At 41.4% G+C, this 6,000-nt stretch overlaps 1 long non-coding RNA gene across 2 annotated transcripts in view; it reads left to right on the forward strand.

Annotated features, from left to right (window-relative positions):
* Positions 1-5,729, forward strand: part of LOC125638898 (uncharacterized) — a 37,889-nt gene extending 32,160 nt beyond the window's left edge. The window contains exon 4 of one of the 2 annotated variants that reach the window (XR_007357313.2): positions 4,706-5,729. This is a non-coding gene — a long non-coding RNA (uncharacterized LOC125638898). The remainder of the gene's footprint in view (positions 1-4,705) is intronic. The other variant, XR_007357314.2, reaches the window with a different exon arrangement.
* The last annotated feature ends 271 nt before the right edge of the window (positions 5,730-6,000 follow it).

Here is a 6,000-nt window from a genome sequence, read left to right on the forward strand (position 1 = left end):
GGGCTAAATTATGGCTCTGGGAACCAATGAGCCTCAGGTGAAAGAGACGGGCCAGGGCAGTTATGAGCCGTTAGAGTGCCCATAAAGTGGTTGAAGGAGCCATTCTGCTGGCTTAAGGTAAGATGCCCCTGTGGTTGCTGGGAGAAGCAAACTTAGCAGTGTAACTTGCTACAGCTCCTGTACAAACAAATATGATGTTTTTTCCCTCCAGCACTCCTCCTGGGTGTGGGAGGCTTCTAGAGGCGGTGTTGTGGCACAAGTCCTCTTGCACATGTCAGGGGAGCAATTTAAGGGAAAGAATCCATTCTGCGGTGGAGGGAGGGAAATGGGAACAATTTCCCTGCCCTCCCTTTTTTTTCATCCATCTTCCCAAGACAACCAGCTGGTGAAAACTGCAGATGCAAAACTGGTGAAGTTTTCAGTTTCTTATAAGGAAATAACTCATAGACAGGACAATATGCCACTAAAATATACCAACTTGTTTCCATCTATATCTCTTTACATGCAAATCCTTTGCCTCTTGTTGGACTTCACAGAGTCTCTGCCCTCTATTTTCTGATCTCCCCCCGCCCTTTAAAATAATTTTTTTCATGGTATCCTCTTTCCCTGAAAATGTCATACTGAAAGAGAAAGAAAGGAAAGGGAGTGTGTGTGTATGTAGGGACTGGAAGGGTAGCTGGAGGAGGAAGAACATGCCTTTATTAAAATATTCACACCAACCTCTATTGCTCACCAAGAATGGAACATTTCTGAAGTTGCGAGATCGCAGGTTCTATATGTTCTCAGTCTTTAAGGTTATTTTATTTTATTTTCTCCTTGGTCTTTAGATCACCTCATCCTAGACCATCGGGAACCAGGGGGAACCATAAATGTTTCATCTGCTGGTATGATGATGACATGGATGTAGGAGAGATGGGAGCATTGGCAGAATATGTGACATCCTATGCCCATTTGTTAATTCTGTTCCAGAATGTGAGTGAGGACTTTACTCCTCCTTCTGAGAGGATCAGCAAAGTGAACCTCACCGTGTGGTACCTCATCTTTCCTTGTTACAGGGATGTCCCAATAAGCAGTACATTGCCTCCACATCACTGAATTGGCCTGGGCAGGATGTGGCGCTCAGTGTGCATGTGAGAGAGAATATGTGTAGAGGGTACAGGAGGAAGAGTAGGTATCAGAGTGAATTTGGAGGGGAGAAAGAAACCGTGGAGAGAAGAGGTGAATCAAGGAAGTGAAAAGGAAAAGAGAAATTAGGATTGAAGCCACACGCCCTGATACAAAATGCTTCAGCCTGTCTGCTTGGCAACACAGGTTACCACAACCCAGCATCCCAGGGATCTGCTCTCTGCACCTGCTCCCCATTGAAAACAGGGGCCAGTTCAAGATCTCTGTACTCATATTCAAATTCTTCTGTGAGGTTTGGGACCCAGCTACCTGAGAGATCACCTTTTCCTCCTTGATCCTGCCCTGTCACCACAGCTACATTCCACCAAAACAACTCAAGCTATTGACTGATTTGGGGAGGCTTATGAGTGCAGGGGACAGAACTTTTCACTTGGTCCAGAGCTGGACCAAGGCTATGGAACTTGCTCTCACAAGAGATAAAAATGACCACAGACCTCATCATTTTCAGAACTAAATACAAAACTCAGTTCTTCCAGTTAGCTTCCCTTCAATAATCTTTTTCACATACACATTGGGATACACAACCAGGGCCGGCTCTAGGCACCAGCTAAGGAAGCTGGTGCCTGGAGTGGCAAATCAGAAGGGGCAGCACTTCGGCCGTTCTTGGGCCATTCATCTTCCCTTCCTCGGCAGCACTTCGGCGGTGGCACTTCGCTTTATTTTTTCTTCTTCGGTGGCCTCTTTTTTTTTTCTTTTTTCTTTTGCTTCGCTGCTTGGGGTGGCAAAAAAGGTAGAGCCGGCCCTGTACACAACACACATACTCTCACCAAAAAACCCCCTGCTTTGATTCTTGTCTTCTGTGTACTGCCCCTTAAATTTCTGAGAGTCTATTGGAGGCAGTTACTCTTTTGTGTTGAGTTAAGATACAGAGAGTCACAAAGGAGAAAAACATGCTCGTTCATGGAGACTTTACTTTTGTTCTTTCTCATTTTTGTTGTTTCTTTTAATCTAAAATAAATAATTCAGACTGAAAATACAGTATTTCCAGCTCATGATTTTATTCCAATATTTGATGGTTTTCTTAAGGCACCTGCTCCTGGAATTATGTGATTCTGTGACAATCTCATCTTTCCTTTCCTTTCCTTTCCTTTCCTTTCCTTTCCTTTCCTTTCCTTTCCCAATTTTTTTAAAAGTAAATTTTTAGCTTTTGTGGTTGTGAAGAAAAGCTTGGAAATGTGAATTCCTTAAAGCTCAAACACTAGACGTCAACCAAAGAACCCAAAAGGTGTTATTTAAAATCTCATGACTTTTAAGCCAATCTCATGATTTTGAGGGGCCTGGCACATGATTTTTTAACACATGGGACTGGCAATATTGAAAGTATATAGTTGCTCTTTGTGCATGGCAAATATCCCACCATATAGTGACCAAACTCGGAGTTTTTCTGATGGGCTCTGACAAGAATTTTATCCAGTTTTCCTTGCTCAAGGAAGTTCACCACAACATGAGGCCTTAAAGATGTGGAATGAAGAGTAAAACCCAGGGGGCACATCCTGTTTATAACGCAAAATATATGAAAATGGATGTGCAAATCCTTTCCCAAACAATAACAATTTGGTGTGGAGGAGGAGAGAATTCAAAAGCAATGAACCTGATGAACTCAGAACCTTCTTCAGCTCTTGTAAAGTAGTCCCCAAAACTCTAAGGAATTCCAGTTCAATCTTCTGAGCATTAAAAGTCCTAATTGTTTGAAAAATGGTTCCACTAGCATCTTTGCAGAGATGGACCAATGGTGGGAGCTTTATTGCCTAAACATTTTGCAAAGAAAAAGATTTGAGTGAATATCACCCTAAAATATCAGTGTCTAATTTCACAAGTTAATTTTTCAAACTGTTGCTGTCAATTTACATTCCTAGGGACCACCTCTGGGAGATAACATGCATCTGTGTCTAATGCCCTTGGATCCATCTTTCAGGATAAAAGGGTGGAGACCCTAGTCCATTAAATCAAGCTCTACATATTCAAGGAAAGAAAAATATAACAGCTAATGGGCTATGCCAAGAACAGCTAAATATAGATTCAGTGGAAAAGAGCCTTCACCCTAGAGTGTTTCAGTTTCTAGTGAGGAAATTCAGGGTCCTACTGATGGATCACACTGGAACTGAAAGATACTTTCCTTTTTGTCCTGAAAGATGGATCCAAGAACATTGAGCACAGATGCTGGCTCCCAGAGGTGGCCAAAAGGCCTTATGTACACCTTGCCTCCTTACCTCCTGCTACCCAGAACTATCCAGAAGATTAGTAGGAAGATGCTGTGGTAATATTGGCTCTGTATAGGCCAATGAGGTCCTGGTTCTCTAGTCTCCCCAACACGGTTCAGTTGACCAAAGTGTCTCCCCTTTAAAACAGGATCTGCTCTCTCAGGGACCAGTTTGTAACCCAGAGCCAGAGTATCTAAGATGAACTGCCTGGTCTTTGAATGATTTTGCATGAAGAAGAGAAAATATTCAGAAGGCATAATCTCTGCTATTGGCATATATATAAGTTTCAAAAAATCTTTCCTATTCTAGAACACGATGGAAGTTCAAACAGTGGTGCAAGAAATGTCGCTTCTCTCCTTCTTCATTCACTATACTACAGATCTTGGAATTCTTACCGGAGGGTCTGATCAAGGGTTTCACAAATTAAAATGTCTAATCAACATACTTTCCACCACAGGCAGGAAGTGGATCTCTTTTTACAGGCATATCAAGCATTTCCTCACAGCTACACCTTTACTTCATCTTCCTAAGATTCATTAGGCACCGCCATGGGTCCTCAATTTGGTCCTTAAAGCCCTGATTCAACCTCCCTTTGTGTCCCTCAGGAAGGTATCCATGTATTTCCTCTCCATCAAGGTGGCTTCCTGGTAGCCATCACTTCTGCTTGTATGTAAGTGCAGCCATTGGCTGGAGGATTGTTCACCTCTTGGTCCCCCTACTTATTTCCCCCCAGCATAATTGGTTTGGGTTCTGATATTTTTGTGAAGCCACATCACATCTAATTTTGTACAACCCTGCTCCTCAGCCTGGCCTAACAATTTCTAACTTTTCAGTGTTATTAATAAAAATGACAGTACAAGAAATAACATTTTTTCCAAATGAAAAATAAAAGTTAAAAGGCATCACAGCTGTCGCTGAGGCTTCACCAAAAGCCATATCAGCAGTTTCTGTTCTAAAAACATTTTTGTTCCTTTCCCTTGCACTGATGCAGCTGCAGCTTTCGACAGTGCTTCATCTGTGGCTGATCTGCCTATTAGTGTTCACTTTTCATTAAAAAATAAAGATATGGTTTTTAACACCTCCTGATTTATGTCTTTTAAACTCTGAAAGTGAAGGTTAAATGTAGCACTGTATCTGGTGAAGCTGTGTTAAAAGCAAGGTCAAGTATTTTACATTTTAGGTGTGGGAAGATCTGTTTGTTCTCCTATTGAATTCTGAATGACAGCTGAAATGTTCAAAAGTTGCTCCAAAAACTTGAATTAGTAATAAAATACTGTGGCTATCTGAATACTAATGGAATTGAATTTAATTTTTTCTAGGGGCTAACCAAAGATGAGAAAAGGAATTCCTAGCCAACCATCAATATTTGGGTGACCTGGAGCAGCAATGGATTCCATAAAAGCCTGTGACAGCATACTGTTTTGACCATTGGAAGGCAGATGCCCTCAATATACATTGTGATAATTCCTTTTGCCATTTCCTCAAAGTGCTTTCCTCTTCCTAATAACTTTACCTCCATCTGCGTGGGGTTAGCTTGAGCCAGCTTTCTATCATCCAGGTCCCAGTCTCCTTCAGACACTGAGGCAGTTGGACAATAGCATTGTCTCCATTAGATCTGAAAAAGATGTAGAGCTGGATGTCAACAGCGTATTGATGACACTGTAATCCATGATGATGCATGACCTCCCCTAACAGTCTTACTCTCTTGCAACAGGCAGGGATGTTTGAACCCCTTGGACTTCATAGGAGAGAGCCTATGGGCATGGAGAGTTGCCTACTGTCACCCTCTGAGACTTATCAGAAGAATGAGCAGAAAGATATTGCTACATTCCAATGTAATGGCATGCCTACTTAAGTCATGTAAAACCAGTGTAAGTGAGCTCCTAGGAATCTCTAATTCTGTAGTTTTGGGTAGTGATGCGCCTTATTCTTTTTTTTGCATCCTCTTCTGTGTCTTTTTCTTGGTCATTGTCATTTTGTCAATAGTATAATTAAGTCTCTGAACAAAATATACAAGTGCAAAGACTATTCATGCCAGCAGCTGTTACAACACTGATATCTAAATAAAGAATTAGGACACCACTGACACAAAATATATGGACAATGGATTGACTATTTAACACTTCTGCCTCTGTCTGACACCTGACTTAGAATCTGGTAAATATATGTAAAAATACAGTATATTGCTTACTGTTTCAGTAAGAGCTTCACTGTTAATGAATAGAATGGCATATAGAACGTGTGTTTTGTTCAATTAAAACATTAACGTTACAAAATATTTTTAAAATCACCTCTATTAGTAGCCAATTATTATGTTAAAAGACTTAGTATGATCATTGTTACACCATACGCAGAGGGAGCCAACACAAAACAGCTCTTGAACTCGGTAAAAACATCCACAATTGAATGTTTACTCTATTGCAGGGAGCTGTTTTCTCCACATGCTGTCTACACTTCATTGACATCCTCATTCCTTGTGAGTCTCAGAGGGTGGCAATAAGCAACTATACCTCCCAGTGGGCTTGTGACATCCAAGAGGGTTCAGTCCTGTTATCCCCTCCTTTTGTGCAGCTGCAAAAGAGTAAAGGCTGTTAGGGGACGTCATGAGTCAAAC

The sequence above is a fragment of the Caretta caretta genome, chromosome 6 (assembly GCF_965140235.1).
Source record: "Caretta caretta isolate rCarCar2 chromosome 6, rCarCar1.hap1, whole genome shotgun sequence".
Classification (NCBI taxonomy): domain Eukaryota; kingdom Metazoa; phylum Chordata; order Testudines; family Cheloniidae; genus Caretta; species Caretta caretta.